This window comes from Nansenia antarctica (genome assembly GCF_963989245.1).
Source record: "Nansenia antarctica genome assembly, chromosome: 8".
In the NCBI taxonomy this organism is placed as follows: Eukaryota; Metazoa; Chordata; class Actinopteri; order Argentiniformes; family Microstomatidae; genus Nansenia; species Nansenia antarctica.
The window spans coordinates 4361258-4380338 of record NC_137678.1 but is presented as its reverse complement, the minus strand read 5'-3'; the positions used below and the strand labels follow the sequence as shown (position 1 = coordinate 4380338).

At 47.0% G+C, this 19081-nt stretch overlaps 1 pseudogene across 1 annotated transcript in view; it reads left to right on the top strand.

Moving 5' to 3' along the window:
• LOC308163769 (rho-associated protein kinase 2-like) overlaps positions 1-19081 on the top strand; it is a 41792-nt pseudogene that overhangs the window by 9134 nt on the left and 13577 nt on the right. The window contains exons 10-18 of the transcript in view: positions 1395-1488; positions 1799-1893; positions 2246-2437; positions 3047-3215; positions 7262-7332; positions 9820-9908; positions 10774-10852; positions 11670-11937; positions 14135-14371. The product of the transcript in view is annotated as a rho-associated protein kinase 2-like (transcript). The remainder of the gene's footprint in view (positions 1-1394; positions 1489-1798; positions 1894-2245; positions 2438-3046; positions 3216-7261; positions 7333-9819; positions 9909-10773; positions 10853-11669; positions 11938-14134; positions 14372-19081) is intronic.

Below are 19081 nucleotides of genomic sequence, written 5' to 3'. Positions count from 1 at the left end.
GGATAGGAATAGGGGTGAGTGGACAGGGGATAGGGGTGAGTGGACAGGGGATAGGGGTGAGTGGACAGGGGATAGGGGTGAGTGGACAGGGGATAGGGATAGGGGTGAGTGGACAGGGGATAGGGATGGGGGTGAGTGGACAGGGGATAGGGGTGAGTGGAGAGGGGCTAGGGATAGGGGTGAGTGGACAGGGGATAGGGATAGGGGTGAGTGGACAGGGGATAGGGATAGGGGTGAGTGGACAGGGGATAGGGGTGAGTGGACAGGGGATAGGGATAGGGGTGAGTGGACAGGGGATAGCGGTGAGTGGACAGGGGATAGGGATAGGGGTGAGTGGACAGGGGATAGCGGTGAGTGGACAGGGGATAGCGGTGAGTGGACAGGGGATAGGGATAGGGGTGAGTGGACAGGGGATAGGGATAGGGGTGAGTGGACAGGGGCTCGGGATAGGGGTGAGTGGACAGGGGATAGGGGTGAGTGGAGAGGGGATAGGGATAGGGGTGAGTGGACAGGGGCTAGGGATAGGGGTGAGTGGACAGGGGATAGGGGTGAGTGGACAGGGGATAGGGGTGAGTGGACAGGGGATAGGGATGAGTGGACAGGGGATAGGGGTGAGTGGACAGGGGATAGGGGTGAGTGGACAGGGGATAGGGATGAGTGGACAGGGGATAGGGGTGAGTGGACAGGGGATAGGGATAGGGGTGAGTGGACAGAGGATAGGGGTGAGTGGACAGGGGATAGGGGTGAGTGGACAGGGGATAGGGGTGAGTGGACAGGGGATAGGGATAGGGGTGAGTGGACAGGGGATAGGGATAGGGGTGAGTGGACAGGGGATAGGGGTGAGTGGACAGGGGATAGGGGTGAGTGGACAGGGGATAGGGGTGAGTGGACAGGGGATAGGGATAGGGGTGAGTGGACAGGGGATAGGGATAGGGGTGAGTGGACAGGGGATAGGGATAGGGGTGAGTGGACAGGGGCTAGGGATAGGGGTGAGTGGACAGGGGATAGGGGTGAGTGGACAGGGGCTAGGGATAGGGGTGAGTGGACAGTGGCTAGGGATAGGGGTGAGTGGACAGGGGATAGGGATAGGGGTGAGTGGACAGGGGCTAGGGATAGGGGTGAGTGGACAGGGGATAGGGATAGGGGTGAGTGGACAGGGGATAGGGCTAGGGGTGAGTGGACAGGGGATAGGGGTGAGTGGACAGGGGCTCGGGATAGGGGTGAGTGGACAGGGGCTGAGCTGCGTTCCCACAGAGTTAGTTTAGATTTGGAGATCTAGAAGGCAAAACCTGATGAACAGAATGGAAAACGACATTTTCACATTTTGTATGTTTCAATGATATAAGGCCCTTTATGAGTGTAAAGAGTATTTGGTGGATTATGTTCCTATGTAGTTGGAGGAATCCAACAGAACTCTGACTGGTGACGTGGCCAACCTCGCCAACGAGAAGGAGGAGCTGAACAACAGACTGAAGGACACGCATGAAGGTAAACTGTTCCTTATTTCAATTTATTTCCTTTTTTGGTTTTAATCGCCCCGGATTTGGATAGCAAGAGAACATCTCCATAACTATGAACTGCAACGATGTGATTGCTCTCACAGTTAACTACAGTTCAATTAGTGACGCATTTCTTTCCAAAGTACTATTGTCATGTGTACTGGGATACAGGGGTACGGACTGGTTTTACTAGATGGACAATTGTGGTATTGAAAAGAAAGGCTTGACTTTACAACTGTACATGAGCAGGGCTGTTTACAACTGTACATGAGCACGGCTGTCTGGTCTGTTGTGTTCAGAGCTGCAGACATCGAAGGACGACGAGCAGCAGATGAGCCAGATGAAGATCCCGTTTGAGAAGCAGCTGCAGTCAGAGAGAACGCTGAAGACCCAGGTACGTCTCTGCTGGGAGGGTTAGACCCAGGTACGTCTGCTGGGAGGGTTAGACCCAGGTACGTCTGCTGGGAGGGTTAGACCCAGGTACGTCTCTGCTGGGTGTTTTTACCCAGGTACGTCTGCTGGGAGGGTTAGACCCAGGTACGTCTGCTGGGAGGGTTAGACCCAAGTACGTCTGCTGGGAGGGAAGGATAGTTTAGACATGTTTCCCTGATTTAACCTGACTGTGTTGTAATATTAGTTAACTTATTAGTCAAAAGTTTTTTCTACATTACACTCAGTACTCTTAATTATAGGGTCATTACGTGTGTGTGTGTGTGTGTGTGTGTGTGTACGAACGTGTGTTTTAGGCTGTGAACAAGCTGGCAGAGATCATGAACAGGAAAGAGATGCGTGGCGGAGGCAGTCGTCGTGGTAACGACACGGATGTGCGACGGAAGGAGAAAGAGAACAGGAAGTTGCAGCTGGAGCTGCGGTCGGAGAAGGAGAAGCTTAACAGCACCATCATCAAGTACCAGAGGGAGATCAACGACATGCAGGCGGTCAGCACCACCACCTTACACCAACCCTAACCCTAACCACCACCTTACACTAACCCTAACCACCACCTTACACTCAGGGCTAAACTACACCCAAAACCTCAACCTAACCCTAACCACCACATTACACTAAGGGCTAAACTACAACTGTCAGAACCACAACCACCACCTCACACTAACTGTCACAACCACAACCTTACACTAAGGGCTAAACTACAACTGTCACAACCACAACCACCACCTCACACTAACTGTCACAACCACAACCTTACACTAAGGGCTAAACCACAACTGTCACAACCACAACCACCACCTCACACTAACTGTCACAACCACAACCTTACACTAACAGTAACACAACCACGACCACACACTAACCGTCAACCACAACCACTTCAATAACAGCATCGTCAAGTTCCGAGGGAGGTCGACGGTATGCAATGTGGTCATCAACACAACCAACGACACCTGACCCTAACCGTTTCAACAACAGCGGCCGTCGACGTGCCAGCGATCAATAACATGCCGACAAACAACGTCAACAGGGGCCGCAGACGGAAAAACTATGGATGACTAAAAGAATGTCCTTTACGTCCGTCTTTCTGTCTGCAGCAAATTGCAGACGAGAGTCAGCTGCGCATCGAGCTGCAGATGGCCCTGGACAGCAAGGACAGCGACATCGAACAGCTGCGCGGCCTCCTCAACTCCGTCAGCGTCCACTCCTTAGAGGCGGCGAGCATCAGCAGCGGGCCTGACCTCGACATGGACGACGTCTACGCAGGTAATGTCTGTGGCCGTGGTAGCCTAGAGGTTAGAGAGGTAGCCTAGAGGTTAGAGAGGTAGTCTAGAGGTTAGAGAGGCAGGTAGCCTAGAGGTTAGAGAGGTAGCCTAGAGGTTAGAGAGGTAGCCTAGAGGTTAGAGAGGTAGTCTAGGGGTTAGAGAGGCAGGTAGTCTAGAGGTTAGAGAGGCAGGTAGTCTAGAGGTTAGAGAGGCAGGTAGTCTAGAGGTTAGAGAGGTAGCCTAGAGGTTAGAGAGGTAGCCTAGAGGTTAGAGAGGTAGCCTAGAGGTTAGAGAGGCAGGTAGCCTAGAGGTTAGAGAGGCAGGTAGCCTAGAGGTTAGAGAGGCAGGTAGTCTAGAGGTTAGAGAGGCAGGTGGTCTAGAGGTTAGAGAGGCAGGTAGTCTAGAGGTTAGAGAGGCAGGTAGCCTAGAGGTTAGAGAGGCAGGTGGTCTAGAGGTTAGAGAGGCAGGTAGTCTAGAGGTTAGAGAGGCAGGTAGCCTAGAGGTTAGAGAGGCAGGTAGCCTAGAGGTTAGAGAGGCAGGTCGTCTAGAGGTTAGAGAGGCAGGTGGTCTAGAGGTTAGAGAGGCAGGTAGTCTAGAGGTTAGAGAGGCAGGTAGTCTAGAGGTTAGAGAGGCAAGTAGTCTAGAGGTTAGAGAGGCAGGTAGTCTAGAGGTTAGAGAGGCAGGTGGTCTAGAGGTTAGAGAGGCAGGTAGCCTAGAGGTTAGAGAGGCAGGTAGTCTAGAGGTTAGAGAGGCAGGTAGTCTAGAGGTTAGAGAGGCAAGTAGTCTAGAGGTTAGAGAGGTAGCCTAGAGGTTAGAGAGGCAGGTAGCCTAGAGGTTAGAGAGGTAGCCTAGAGGTTAGAGAGGCAGGTAGTCTAGAGGTTAGAGAGGTAGCCTAGAGGTTAGAGAGGGAGGTAGCCTAGAGGTTAGAGAGGTAGCCTAGAGGTTAGAGAGGCAGGTAGCCTAGAGGTTAGAGAGGCAAGTAGTCTAGAGGTTAGAGAGGCAGGTAGTCTAGAGGTTAGAGAGGCAGGTAGTCTAGAGGTTAGAGAGGTAGCCTAGAGGTTAGAGAGGGAGGTAGCCTAGAGGTTAGAGAGGTAGCCTAGAGGTTAGAGAGGCAGGTAGTCTAGAGGTTAGAGAGGCAGGTAGCCTAGAGGTTAGAGAGGCAGGTAGTCTAGAGGTTAGAGAGGTAGGTAGCCTAGAGGTTAGAGAGGCAGGTAGTCTAGAGGTTAGAGAGGCAGGTAGCCTAGAGGTTAGAGAGGCAGGTAGTCTAGAGGTTAGAGAGGCAGGTAGCCTAGAGGTTAGAGAGGCAGGTAGTCTAGAGGTTAGAGAGGCAGGTAGCCTAGAGGTTAGAGAGGCAGGTAGTCTAGAGGTTAGAGAGGCAGGTAGCCTAGAGGTTAGAGAGGGAGGTAGCCTAGAGGTTAGAGAGGTAGCCTAGAGGTTAGAGAGGCAGGTAGTCTAGAGGTTAGAGAGGCAGGTAGCCTAGAGGTTAGAGAGGCAGGTAGTCTAGAGGTTAGAGAGGCAGGTAGCCTAGAGGTTAGAGAGGCAGGTAGTCTAGAGGTTAGAGAGGCAGGTAGCCTAGAGGTTAGAGAGGCAGGTAGCCTAGAGGTTAGAGAGGCAGGTAGTCTAGAGGTTAGAGAGGCAGGTGGTCTAGAGGTTAGAGAGGCAGGTAGTCTAGAGGTTAGAGAGGCAGGTAGCCTAGAGGTTAGAGAGGCAGGTAGCCTAGAGGTTAGAGAGGCAGGTCGTCTAGAGGTTAGAGAGGCAGGTGGTCTAGAGGTTAGAGAGGCAGGTAGTCTAGAGGTTAGAGAGGCAGGTAGTCTAGAGGTTAGAGAGGCAAGTAGTCTAGAGGTTAGAGAGGCAGGTAGTCTAGAGGTTAGAGAGGCAGGTGGTCTAGAGGTTAGAGAGGCAGGTAGCCTAGAGGTTAGAGAGGCAGGTAGTCTAGAGGTTAGAGAGGCAGGTAGTCTAGAGGTTAGAGAGGCAAGTAGTCTAGAGGTTAGAGAGGTAGCCTAGAGGTTAGAGAGGCAGGTAGCCTAGAGGTTAAAGAGGTAGCCTAGAGTTTAGAGAGGCAGGTAGTCTAGAGGTTAGAGAGGTAGCCTAGAGGTTAGAGAGGGAGGTAGCCTAGAGGTTAGAGAGGCAGGTAGCCTAGAGGTTAGAGAGGCAAGTAGTCTAGAGGTTAGAGAGGCAGGTAGTCTAGAGGTTAGAGAGGCAGGTAGTCTAGAGGTTAGAGAGGTAGCCTAGAGGTTAGAGAGGGAGGTAGCCTAGAGGTTAGAGAGGTAGCCTAGAGGTTAGAGAGGCAGGTAGTCTAGAGGTTAGAGAGGCAGGTAGCCTAGAGGTTAGAGAGGCAGGTAGTCTAGAGGTTAGAGAGGTAGGTAGCCTAGAGGTTAGAGAGGCAGGTAGTCTAGAGGTTAGAGAGGCAGGTAGCCTAGAGGTTAGAGAGGCAGGTAGTCTAGAGGTTAGAGAGGCAGGTAGCCTAGAGGTTAGAGAGGGAGGTAGCCTAGAGGTTAGAGAGGTAGCCTAGAGGTTAGAGAGGCAGGTAGTCTAGAGGTTAGAGAGGCAGGTAGCCTAGAGGTTAGAGAGGCAGGTAGTCTAGAGGTTAGAGAGGCAGGTAGCCTAGAGGTTAGAGAGGCAGGTAGTCTAGAGGTTAGAGAGGCAGGTAGCCTAGAGGTTAGAGAGGCAGGTAGTCTAGAGGTTAGAGAGGCAAGTAGTCTAGAGGTTAGAGGTTAGAGAGGCAGGTAGTCTAGAGGTTAGAGAGGCAAGTAGTCTAGAGGTTAGAGAGGCAGGTAGCCTAGAGGTTAGAGAGGCAGGTAGCCTAGAGGTTAGAGAGGTAGTCTAGAGGTTAGAGAGGCAGGTAGTCTAGAGGTTAGAGAGCTAGTCTAGAGGTTAGAGAGGCAGGTAGTCTAGAGGTTAGAGAGCTAGTCTAGAGGTTACAGAGGCAGGTAGTCTAGAGGTTAGAGAGGCAGGTAGTCTAGAGGTTAGAGAGACAGGTAGTCTAGAGGTTAGAGAGGCAGGTAGTCTAGAGGTTAGAGAGGCAGGTAGTCTAGAGGTTAGAGAGCTAGTCTAGAGGTTAGAGAGGCAGGTAGTCTAGAGGTTAGAGAGGCAGGTAGTCTAGAGGTTAGAGAGGCAGGTAGTCTAGAGGTTAGAGAGACAGGTAGTCTAGAGGTTAGAGAGGCAGGTAGTCTAGAGGTTAGAGAGGCAGGTAGTCTAGAGGTTAGAGAGGCAGGTAGCCTAGAGGTTAGAGAGGCAGGTAGTCTAGAGGTTAGAGAGGCAGGTAGTCTAGAGGTTAGAGAGGCAGGTAGTCTAGAGGTTAGAGAGGCAGGTAGTCTAGAGGTTAGAGAGGCAGGTAGTCTAGAGGTTAGAGAGGCAGGTAGTCTAGAGGTTAGAGAGGCAGGTAGCCTAGAGGTTAGAGAGGCAGGTAGCCTAGAGGTTAAAGAGGCAGGGAGTCTAGAGGTTAGAGAGGCAGGTAGTCTAGAGGTTAGAGAGGCAGGTAGTCTAGAGGTTAGAGAGGCAGGTGGTCTAGAGGTTAGAGAGGCAGGTAGCCTAGAGGTTAAAGAGGCAGGGAGTCTAGAGGTTAAAGAGGCAGGGAGTCTAGAGGTTAGAGAGGCAGGGAGTCTAGAGGTTAGAGAGGCAGGTAGTCTAGAGGTTAGAGAGGCAGGTAGCCTAGAGGTTAGAGAGGCAGGTAGTCTAGAGGTTAGAGAGGCAGGTAGTCCCCTATCTGAACATGGCTCTTCCACAGCATTTACGGCTAATCTGTGCGTTTGTCACATCAGTAACAGGAGAACATGGGATTTCCACAGGAATTTAAAGATTGTCAAACCGTTACATAAAAATAACAGATATTTGAGGGCTATTTTCATTAGTGGTGTTGCTAACTCTGGATCATGCTGTCTAACTGTGGCTCATTTGGACAATTGCTATGGTTCATTCATTGATCTTTTCTTTCACCTCTCCCCAGCTCAAAGACAAGACAACCCCCCCCCCCCCCATTCAGGTACTGCCCTGCATATTGTCCAATGTTACCCTGCTGTTTAAATGTGTTGCTCTTTTTCCTCCTAGAAACCAGGCTGGAGGGATGGCTGTCACTGCCTGTCAGGAACAACACCAAGAAGTTTGGATGGGAGAGAAAGGTACATAGAACATGTTTGACACAGTTCCATATTCACTAACACTTTGTTTTAGGAGTTCACATTTAACACACAAAATACTTGTAACTGACCGTTAGTTAACGTGCTGAGCCAAACCCCCCGGAGATCTGTGAGAAGATGTTCCTTCTGGAGAGGGTTCCCCCCTCACAACAACAGGTGGTGGTTTAGAAAGATCGCATCACAATGACACCCAGGGTACTGGGTGTCCCATGTACACTTGGAAGGAACCCACTAAATTAGGCCATGTCGACTTTTATTGTGATTAATTAGTATAATACCGTATTTAAGTCGAGTATAAGTCGAGTATAAGTCGCATCAGTCAAAAAATGCGACATTAAGAGAAAAAAAACATATAAGTCGCACTGGACTATAAGTCGCATTTATTTAGAAATATATTTCACAAAATCCAAGACCAAGAACAGACATTTAATCTGGAAAGGCAAGTTTATTAAACTACACAATAGCACAGAGAACAACAGGCTGAATAGAAGTCCGGTATGTTAACATAACAAGCCACATTAACAGTTATTCAGCTACACAATAGCATAAAGAACATACCTGGGAGGCTGAATATGCTAAATGAACATAACAAGCCAGCGAGTCCAACAAGCAAGTTACCAGTAAGCAAGTTCACCAAGCTACCGTTTGCTTAGCTTCAACAAGCTAATGTTTCATTTCTTCAGTGGTATAGGAGCAGCATATAGTTGTCACAAGCCCAGAGCGCCCTCTGTCGGCTGTAGACGGTAATGTTTACTCCTTGGTTCATGTCAGTCAGTATGAAATTATATACAGTATATTGATATATAAGCAGGGGTGCACATAACTGGTGCGCCAGTGCGCATGCGTCGCCAAAATGCATGCTGCGCGGCAGATCAGCCGCATGAGGGCGCTTTTGCGCACAAAAACAAAAAAGAAAAAAGTTGATCACAAAAAAAACATCCTCTACCATGGTTGAAATTGAGGACAGTGATAATTTACAGCAGTCAAGAGAGCAGTGATGATGACGATTAAGCTTGTAGTATAAATAAATGCTTAGGCTGTAACTTTTTGTTGAAAAGTTGATTTCAGTGTTTACAGAACAGAGCAGTGCTTAAAGAGATCAGTTGATTTCATTGTGTTTAAAGGAGTCTGACAGACTTTCATGCTTAAAGAGCAGTCATTTGATTTTGCATTTGTTTCTTTTGTTTTGCACACAATCATTTGTTCGTTCATCTTTATTTATGAATAAATGTCGTTTTGCTAATATAAGTTATCCATGTATCCCTTTTTCATCCATCCTGTGGGACGGGTCGTGACTCGCGAGCTCGGGGAGCACCAAGCAGCATCCCTAGGTGCTCCTCTGAGCACTGGCCTCAAAAAGTTATGTGCACCCCTGTATATAAGTCGCAGGACCAGCCAAACTATGGAAAAAAGCGCGACTTATAGTCCGGAAAATACGGTATATATATTATTATAACTGATTAATTATTTTATCCATTTCATTTTCTGGAAAAAATGGCTTTAATGAAAATGCTGATTTAAACATCAGCCGTGTTTACCTGAAACCTATAAAGCTGTTTCAGGTCCGCTGCCACAGGCCTGGCGGGAGTTTCACATTTGCGGAAGCTATTTATTTTTTTCACTGTAGTCTGGGTGTCCTCCCCCACAAAAGAGTTAACATTTTAAAGCCCCTACACACATTCCATACAATTCTACACATGATGATAAATGGATGGGATGGAACGATGCATCGCCAGACAGTTTAATATCGCTACAAATTTGAGACGTTTCAAATCGGTGAAATTAAAAAAACAATCGCAATACTCTTTTAACCCTTAAAAATCTGTTAAAAGCACACATTCTCATTACCGTAATTCCTAAACTATATGTGCTATGGAAGAAATTCCGCCTTCTACCCATATAGGGTTTATTACTCAGAGTACGAAGCTCGAGGAGAGCTGCGGCGATTTGAAGAGAGAAGCGGCATTACGAGTGAGCATGTTCTAGTGGTGTTTTACAAGTGGTGCTTTTATACTTTTGGGTGTTTGTGTACATATGTGAAATGTCATGTGTAAAATGTCACAAAGATCATCTAGGGTTACCAAACCACCCAAAAGGCAAAACCCAGAGAGCCAGTATGGGGCGAGCACAGTGCGCTCTGCAGAAGGAGCGCTCCCTGGCCTGTGTCTGCAGCTAGTGAGAAACGTTATACCCTACCTCAGGAATAAAAAGGGATTCTTTAAGAAAATACAGTATTTTGTAGTTTTTGTCTGAGAAATACATTTATTAAAATCTTTTTCAGTCATAATTTGTCTGCAATCTAATTTTGTAAAAGAAATCGTAGCGGGAATTGTATCGAATCGTGAGTTGAGTGTATCGTTACATCGCTACTTGACAGTGTAAATGGCTTCTGTTGATGTGTAACTTGAGATCTGAAAATGTCTGAGAAACATATTTCTGAGTGAATTGTATTTTCTTGTCTTTTTACAGTATGTGGTAGTGAGCAGCAAGAAGATTCTTTTTTATAACAGTGAGCAAGACAAAGAGCTGTCCAACCCCTACATGGTGCTGGATATTGAGTGAGTAACGTGTTCTGTGTGGAAGCCCATTAAAAGGGTCTTCAAAGGACCTTGTAAAGATGTATTTTGATACGTTAACTTGAAGAGCATTACAGCAACAACCTGCAAAGTAGAGAAACAGCCACTCAATTTCAGTTTTGTTTATCTGAATGGAGATTCGGCCAATTCGCTAATTCTCTAGTTCACAAGCACACACACACACACACACACACACACACACACACACACACACACACACACACGCACACACACACACACACACACACACACACACACACACTCACACACACACACACACACACACACACACACACACACACACACTCACACACTCACACACTCACACACACACACACACACACACACTCACACACACACACACACACACACACACACACACACACACACACACACACACACACACACACTCACACACACACACACACACACACAGCTGGGACAAACTCGTTCTGATTTACATCCATGTTGAACACTTTTGTGCAAAATATTTGTTTGGAATGTGGTTTGCATGGTGTAGCATAAGAAGCGACAGATTTGTTTGGGGACTTAACTGAAGCATTTACATAAAGGAGAACCAATTGAAAGAAGAAGAACCAATTGTGTGTACAGTTTAACTTTTTTAACTTAAGCAAATGGCTGGTGTACAGTGCGGGAAATAAGTATTCAACACATCAACAATTCATTAGAATCAAGTTATTCATTAGAATGTTTGTAATTTAGACCAGTCATTGGTTATTAACTCGGCTTAAGAAATTGCTACATTCCAATCCATAAAAAAAGCTATGTTCAACCCTAACCCACATTTTTAAACACATTTTATTTAAACGTTTTTATCTTCTTGCAGCAAACTGTTCCATGTGCGGCCTGTCACCCAGACAGACGTGTACCGCGCTGACGCCAAAGAGATCCCCAGGATATTCCAGGTCATTCCTGTCACCCTCACCCTCAGTCTGTCTCTCTGCATCTTATTTGTTATTTTTCATTGATAATGCATTATAGCTCATTTGATTAGTGCTAGAATGACAATAGCCTATATATATATAACGTATAGATTTGGTTTTGCTGTTTACAGACTCTGTTTTACACCCAGTTCTATTTACTTTCACCACAACGTGATCTGTGTGGGAGGATTTGTGTGATCAGATCTACCTGGCTGATTTTTAGTTTTATAGGGGAAATCAGCCGATAATCGATCTGGTCCTGGATAGCAGATTAAAAGTTTTGAACAACTGGTCCCAGGTCCAAAATGTATACTTAGGATCCAGTTCATGTCTGGAACAACAGTCAGGGGTCTCGGTTATGTGTCATAATAAATACATTGCTCATATGTACCCGTCCACTGCTCTGTGTCAGGGGAGCAACACAGTAACTGCTCACGTTCATCAGGCCAGCAGACCTGTGAAGAACCACATGTTTCATGAGAGCAGCGCGTTTACCTAGTCGCCCCAGTAGTATTACTGTTCACATGAACCAGGCAAGCATCAGTTATTGTAGCCCGTCTATGGTTGGTGCTACATGCTACATCTCAGCCCACACAGCCACAGAACAGTGATGGTGACCCTCTCCCTCTGCAGATCCTCTAACCCTAACCCTCTAACCCTAACCCTCTAACCCTAACCCTCTAACCCTAACCCTCTCCCTCTCCAGATCCTCTAACCCTAACCCTCTCCCTCTCCAGATCCTCTAACCCTAACCCTCTCCCTCTCCAGATCCTCTAACCCTAACCCTCTCCCTCTCCAGATCCTCTACGCCAACGAAGGCGAGAGCAAAAAAGAGCCCGAGTTCCCAGTGGAGCCGCTGACCATCGGCGAGAAGTCGGGCTACATCTGCCACAAGGGTCACGAGTTCATTCCCACGCTCTACCACTTCCCCACCAACTGCGAGGCCTGCACCAAGCCCCTCTGGAACATGTTCAAGCCCCCGCCTGCCCTGGAGTGCCGGCGCTGCCATATCAAGTGTCATAAAGACCACATGGACAAGAAGGAGGAGATCATCGCGCCCTGCAGAGGTAAGTGGGGGGTGGTGGGGTTAGTTGGTGGGCAGAACTTTGGTTAGGCCAATGTCAATTGGGGGGGGGGGGGGGGGGGGAGGGGGGAGGGGGGGGGGGGCGGGGGCGGGCATCACGAGCAGCTCAGATAAACATTTGGGGGGCGTGGAAACTTGCTGACAACTTCCCGTCCTCAGCGTTTACTTATTAATACCCCAGAATCTCAATCGAGAGATTGATGGGACCTACCCAGTCTCCAAATGATTATGTTCTGGGGAATAGTTTCTGCTGGCCAAAGAAGACTTGTAGCCTGAATGTTGCTGGCAGATACCGCAGGCCGCCACTAGGCGAAGTCAAGAGCAGTGAAGGAAGTTTGGAAAGAGAGATCCTTCTGTCGGTAGAAATGACAAACCTGCGCCACTCCTCAAGGATGAAGGAGTATAAACGTTAGTCGACTGTAGCAGTTCGTCTCCTTTGGTTATAGTGAATGCGGTTATACTTAACAACCGCTTACAGTGATCAAAAGCCATTGGACTGAATCCAAGGCTGTATACCTCACTGTTGGGGGCCAATTTGTATTTCTTGCATCTTTGACAAGAGAAAGTAAATATGACTGAGAACAGGTCCAGGCAATGTTTAAGTTTGACTCTGTCTGGCTCCTTTTGCACGTCGCTCTTCTGTCATCTGATCATAATGATCAGAATACATTCCATTCATAAACTTGAACAGGGGTGCAAACTTGTCACCTTTCTGCTAAATTAGCTGTTTTTATCTCAAAATATGTAATCCATGTTAATTGTGTAGATCTGCAAAAAAAGAAATTGAGGGGGGGGGGGGGGGTGTAAGTGTCATCCAAGTCACATGATGCGCGAGCTAACTAATCTCCCTGTCTGCTAAACTCTGCTGCTGTTGAAATAACGTTTAGTTTCAGGGAGCTAGGTACAATTCCAGACAGCATAGAGAACACAGTCACGGTAAACTGTTTTCGAAGTAATTCGGTGAGGGCTGCCGCTACTTACACATGCATCATTGTTAGACCACTGTTAGTGCTAGCGATATCTATTTAACACCATTAGTGCTAGCGCTATTCCCCCCCTAAGGTTAGCCGCAAAAAGAAAATGTGTCACCTTTTTGGGCCATCACCAGTTTGCACCCCTGTTGAATGTCTACACCTGCCATTTGATGCGTTCCCTACCCGCCTCCTTTACCCACATTGTAATCAGATAGAATACATGATTCAAGTATGCCTTGTTCTCACACAAGACTTGTATTAGTGACAACATCTCTGGTCACACTGCTTCAGTTCTATCAACACTAGAACAGCCACGGTGGGGTCATGGTGACCCTGTGAGTAAAACATTTTTTATACCTTTGCACTCGATCACATTTCAGGACCGTCCTTTCATTTCCTAGATATAAGTGCTTACATTTTCGAAATCACATCAGGATAAGCTAGTATAAAGCTATTTTCCAGTTTTTCTGTGTAGAAGGCAGGCTAATTTACAAGAAGTGCCCTCTAGTGGTCTTTGTGTGTAATGAATGAATGAATGGTCTTTATTGTCATTGCTATAGTACAGGTACCAAACAACGACATTTGGGAGGGGTGGCTCCCCTGGTGCTAGGAAAGAGAAAAAAAAAAAAAAAAAAACAAGAAGAGAAAGGAGCTAGTTTACATAAATAAAGGCTATGTACACTATCCACTATACTATACTGTACAGATAAAACGACTAGGGTTGTCATATTGCACATAGTGTTATTGCACATTCATTTAAAGTGTCGCAGTTTGCAGGTAAGTAGCAGATTACCATTGTAAAGAGGGAGGCGGCTCTAATAGTAGGTAAAATCGGCACGGCTGTTCGAGTGTTAAGCTAACCTTGGAGTTTCAAGTCATCCCATTTCCCCTCACATCATTCCTGTCATGGCGACCTGTAGGTGATCAGACACACTCAGGGCTTGCTACGTTTTAATGCCCACAGATGTCCACATAATTAGGAACAACAGCTTTTAGCTACTGTTAGCCATTTAACGTTTTGTTTGTTTAGAAAGATCTACACGTTTGTTGCTATTAGCAAACGCAGCATATGTATATTTTAACATTTTCAGTGTGGCCAAAGAGGACAGCGACATGCAAAAAAACGACATGCATTCCTTTAAAATTCACCATCCAACCACTTGAAATCGTACAGATTGTCCCTTTGGTCCTTCTCTCTCCCTGCAGTGAACTATGACGTGTCTACTGCCAAGAACCTGCTCCTGCTGGCCCTGACACAAGAGGAGCAGCAGAAGTGGGTCAGCCGGCTGGTCAAGAAGATCCCCAAGAAGCCGCCCGCCCCTGAGCACTTCTCACAGCGCTCCTCCCCCCGTGCCTCCATGAAGCTCCAGCCCAGCCAGTCCCAGAGACGGCCCAGCAGACAGCTGCTGCCTCCCAACAAGACCAGGTCAGTGACAGAGACACGTGGAGGACAAGGGCCGGGGCTGAGCTACTCCAAATAACACTTTACCCACAATGCATTTCATCATAATAATAATAATAATATCTTGGATTTATATAGCACCTTTCAAGGAACACATTGACAGAAAGACAGTCAAAAACAGAACACAATGCCAAAAACTAAACTAGGGGCCAAAGGTGAACAGATGGGTTTTGAGGGCAGATTTGAAGGTGTCCAGGGTGGTGGGGGGGGGGGGGTTGGGCATTGCGGATCACTGTGGGGAGAGAGTTCCAAAGGGTGGGTGCTGCCAGAAGGGTCTGTCCCCAAAGGTTCGTAGGTTGGTGCGGGGGGGTGGAGAGCAGACCCATGTCTGAGGACTGCAGGTACCAGGATGGGGTATATTGGCGGAGAAGGTCAGACAGATACTAGGGGGCGTGAGCATGGAGGGATTTGTAGGTGAGGAGGAGGATTTTGTAAAGGATGCGTGACTTGACCGGGACCAGTGGAGGTGGATGAGGGTGGGGTAATGTACTGCTCTACCCTGGCAGCTGAGTTCTGCACAAACTGGAGCCTGTCCAGGGCTTTGCTGGGTACCCCAAACAGGACTCCGTTGCAATAGTCCAGGCGGGAGGTGACGAAGGCGTGGACGAGGGTTTCGGCTACAGAGTTGGACGATCGGAGTCTGGCAATGTTTTTGAGGTGGAAGAAGGCAGATTTGGTGATGGATCTGATGTGTGACTGGAAGGAGAAGGTGCAGTCAAGGATGACACCTAGGTTGCGGACTTTGAGGGATGGGGAGATGGAGCAGCCGTCGACCTGGAGGAGAAAGTCACCAACCTTCCGGAGCAGCGCCTTGGGTGCCACAACCATGAGCTCTGTTTTCTTACTGTTGAGTTTGAGTAGGTTAGATGACATCCATGTTTTTATTTCAAGCAGGCAGTTGACAACATTGAAGGGGGAGCTGAGAGGATGGTGTCGTGCTGAGATACATTTGCGTGTCATCGGCATTGCAGTGGAAGTTTAGGCCCTGGTGGCGGATGATCTGGCCGAGAGGGGAAGCATGTAGATAGTGAAGAGGAGGGGTCCAAGCACAGAGGCTTGAGGCATGCCTTGGTTGACTGGGGCTGGGGAGGAACTGGTGACAAACTGTTTCCTGTAGGAAAGGTAGGACTGGAACCACATCTGCTTAACATTTGAATTCATTTCAAGAGAAATGCTTCACTTCACATGAATTGAATTTGAATTGACCTCAACTCTGAAAGTCAGACCTCTTGGGACCGGTGAAAAAGGGTGTAATCTAAATTCAATGTAGTATTTGGTTATTCAGTATTCTGTGGATGGATATAGCATATCATGGTCTTTATTCCTCCATGCTCCATTCCAAATTAGATATTTGAACAATATCCCCATGCTACATGACAAGCTCCTTTTTTTCTCAGGTTATTGTCCATAGCATGGAGAACATGCTCAATGGTATGTCCCACATCGGATAATAGAGACAGCATGGAGCCTATTCTTCCATGTGTCTAACCTGCTCCATGCTACGGTCAACATCAGAGACTCTCACTTCCTCCATGACACATGCTCCTCCTTTTTCACATTTAATTCCAAATGTGTTCATTAAAGATAAACTATGTCCTGTTCCCGTTAATGTTGAACGTGTCGGGCGTCACATGATTAGGGACCCGAGAAATGATTGTCTACTTGGATTTAACTTGGATTTAACTGGCTGATCTCTCATTCCCTCACCGTCTATTTGCAACCCTGAGAAACCTCTCCTTTAAGAGTGTGCTGCATTCCTCACTGGAGATACATAAAAAGTGTGAAAGACGGCGCGAGTTAGAAGTAGCGCAGCAATTGCGCACACGTGCGTGTGCATCACAAGGTCAATGTCTGTACTGAAATAATAATAATAATAATAATAATAATAATGCTATACGTCTTTCATATCAGCCTCCTCCTGACCCCCCTGGGACCTCTGTCCCTCTGACCTCAGCCCCCCACCATGACATAGGACTCCCAACAGTGGACACAAATCACGACTTTCATGACCCTATTCTGTCCGTGTGTGAGTGTCTACTGTGCATGTGTATGTGTCTGTGCATGTGCGCGTGTGTTTCACTTTGACTAGTCATTTTTTTATGTAAAAGAGAATGTTCATAATATGGTTTGTATTTACTGTGACGTTTTGCAATAAATAATTCAACACCCAGGGCTGGTTGTGAGGCGTGGTTCTGGATGGCTGTGAGTGCGCCTGTGTTTGTACGGATTTGTGGAAGTAGTCTGTTTCTTGGTTGTCTGTGGAGAGGCAGTCGCATGAGGCGGAACAGGCAATTTTGGTGTTCGAGAAGATCGACCTGAGCACATCTGCTATAGGCTAGGTGCACGATCTCCACTACTTCCTGAAAGGCACCTTGCATGAACATATCCTGTCTCACTCTATTGGGTTAATTGATTAATCAGCTGTGCGGTAAACTGTTGGAACACACAGTGCACAGCTGATTAATCAATTAAACCAATAGAGTGAAAAAGGATATGTTCATGCAAGGTGCCTTTCAGGAAGTAGTGGAGATCGTGCACCTAGCCTATTCTGCTTCAGTCGGTATGACTTAATGGCTAGTTGTCGATAATGAAAGGTGATTTGTAGCTCAGTGATCATGTTCTCTGACTCGTCTCCCAAGTCAGATGTGTGCCTCCCACCAATGACTCCTGGCTAACCTTCTGCTTAACATGCAGGAAATGTGTTATTCGGTTAAGTCGTGACGTCCAAAGTTGGCTGAGGCGCTCTCTTCGAAATGCCAGTAATAATAATAATTCATTATATTTATATAGCGCTTTTCCGAGGCTCAAAGACGCTGACAAATATGGGGAAAAACGGAAAGTGCTGCTGTGTCCCTTGTTTTATGAATAGATCCCAGTCTAAAAAACTATTGAACTGTCATTCTACCGCTGTAGTACACTGGTACTCTGGTGCAGGGAATTTCTGGTTTGGACCCGGAAATTGCAAAACGTCACGTTTGACGTCAGACTTAACAACCGAATTGTTAATCCTCCATTTCATTCTGAACCCCATCTAAATGCTGAATTAGCCTTCAAATATGTACCGTCTTGTCTTGGTGTAACTCTAAGAGGTAATGCGTTTAGTTGTCATACACTTTTATTACCCTTATGCAGGGCTTGACATTAAGACTTGTCCACTTGTCCGGGACAAGTATATTTTATGTTCGGACAAGTGGACTTCCTCCTGCAGTTGTCCGACAGACACGTCAAAACAAAGAGAAAAATAAATAAATCAATGTATTAATAATATCCGCAAAAAAATAATGTCTGATCGAAAAAGTAATACATGTATTAATGACCTATGTAGCTGCCTTGTCAATGTAGCTGCCATGTCAATGTATGCTGCCTTGTCAATATCTGCTGCCTTGTCAATGTGTGCTGCCTTGTCAATGTAGCTATCATGTCAATGTATGCTGCCTTGTCAATGTAGCTATCATGTCAATGTATGCTGCCTTGTCAATGTAGCTGCCCTGTCAATGTATGCTGACATGTCAATGTAGCTGCCTTGTCAATCTATGCTGCCTTGTCATTGTAGCTGCCTTGTCAATATAGCTGCCATGTCAATGTAGCTGCCTTGTCAATGTAGCTGCCTTGTCAATGTAGCTGCCTTGTCAATGTATGCTGCCTTGTCAATGTCTGCTGCCTTGTCAATGTCAGCTGCCTTGTCAATGTAGCTGCCTTGTCAATGTATGCTGCCTTGTCAATGTATGCTGCCTTGTCAATGTAGCTGCCATGTCAATGTAGCTGCCTTGTCAATGTATGCTGCCTTGTCAATGTCTGCTGCCTTGTCAATGTATGCTGCCTTGTCAATGTCTGCTGCCTTGTCAATGTAGCTGCCTTGTCAATGTATGCTGCCTTGTCAATGTAGCTGCCTTGTCAATGTAGCTGCCTTGTCAAACAATCTATGTCCACTGAGTAGGGGAGTGCGGACATGTTGTCATGCCTAGAGAATCTGGCATCATGCCTTTGAATCAAAACATTAATGCTGGCAGGATCACGTTCTCTGGCGTGCACGTAGATCCACAGTAATTGTTGGAATTGTAATATAAGGTATTACTGGGTTGTAATGTGTTAGTAGAGAGACACACACACACGCGCATCGTCATATTTGGACAAGTAACTTGAGCTCTCGGACAAGTAAAAGATAAGTTCACTTGTCCGAAGGACAAGTACCTGAAAAAGCTTAATGTCAAGCCCTGCCTTATGACTGGTATTCTGACATGTAGGACTGTGTTATGCACTTTGGGACACTTATTTGACACTATGGAGAAACTAACTCTTCCCTCATCTCTGTCTGTTTTTTCCAGTTAACCTTACTGGGGAGGTGTGGTGCAGCTTCAAGGTGGTGGGTGCTTCCTCCTGTCACACAATCAAAAAGGACTGATGATAAACAATGTTCCACTCAGCATATCCCAAAAAACGAATGCACACATAGGATCCTCCTTCACGCTTCTCCCAGAGGACTTCTCTCTCTATCCCGCTTCTGCCTTTTTAGAGTCGTAGTCTTTTTGTCCTGTGTCGAAATGTGAGTTATGCCAGTCATTCAACACTGCTAGTCCATCGACAGATGACGTGCCAACCAGCTCATGTACCTGTAGTCTGTGCTTATGTGATGCACCCTCTCCCCAGACTCCTTAAGGTGAAGGAGGGTGTCTAGGGTTTGATATTGGGCC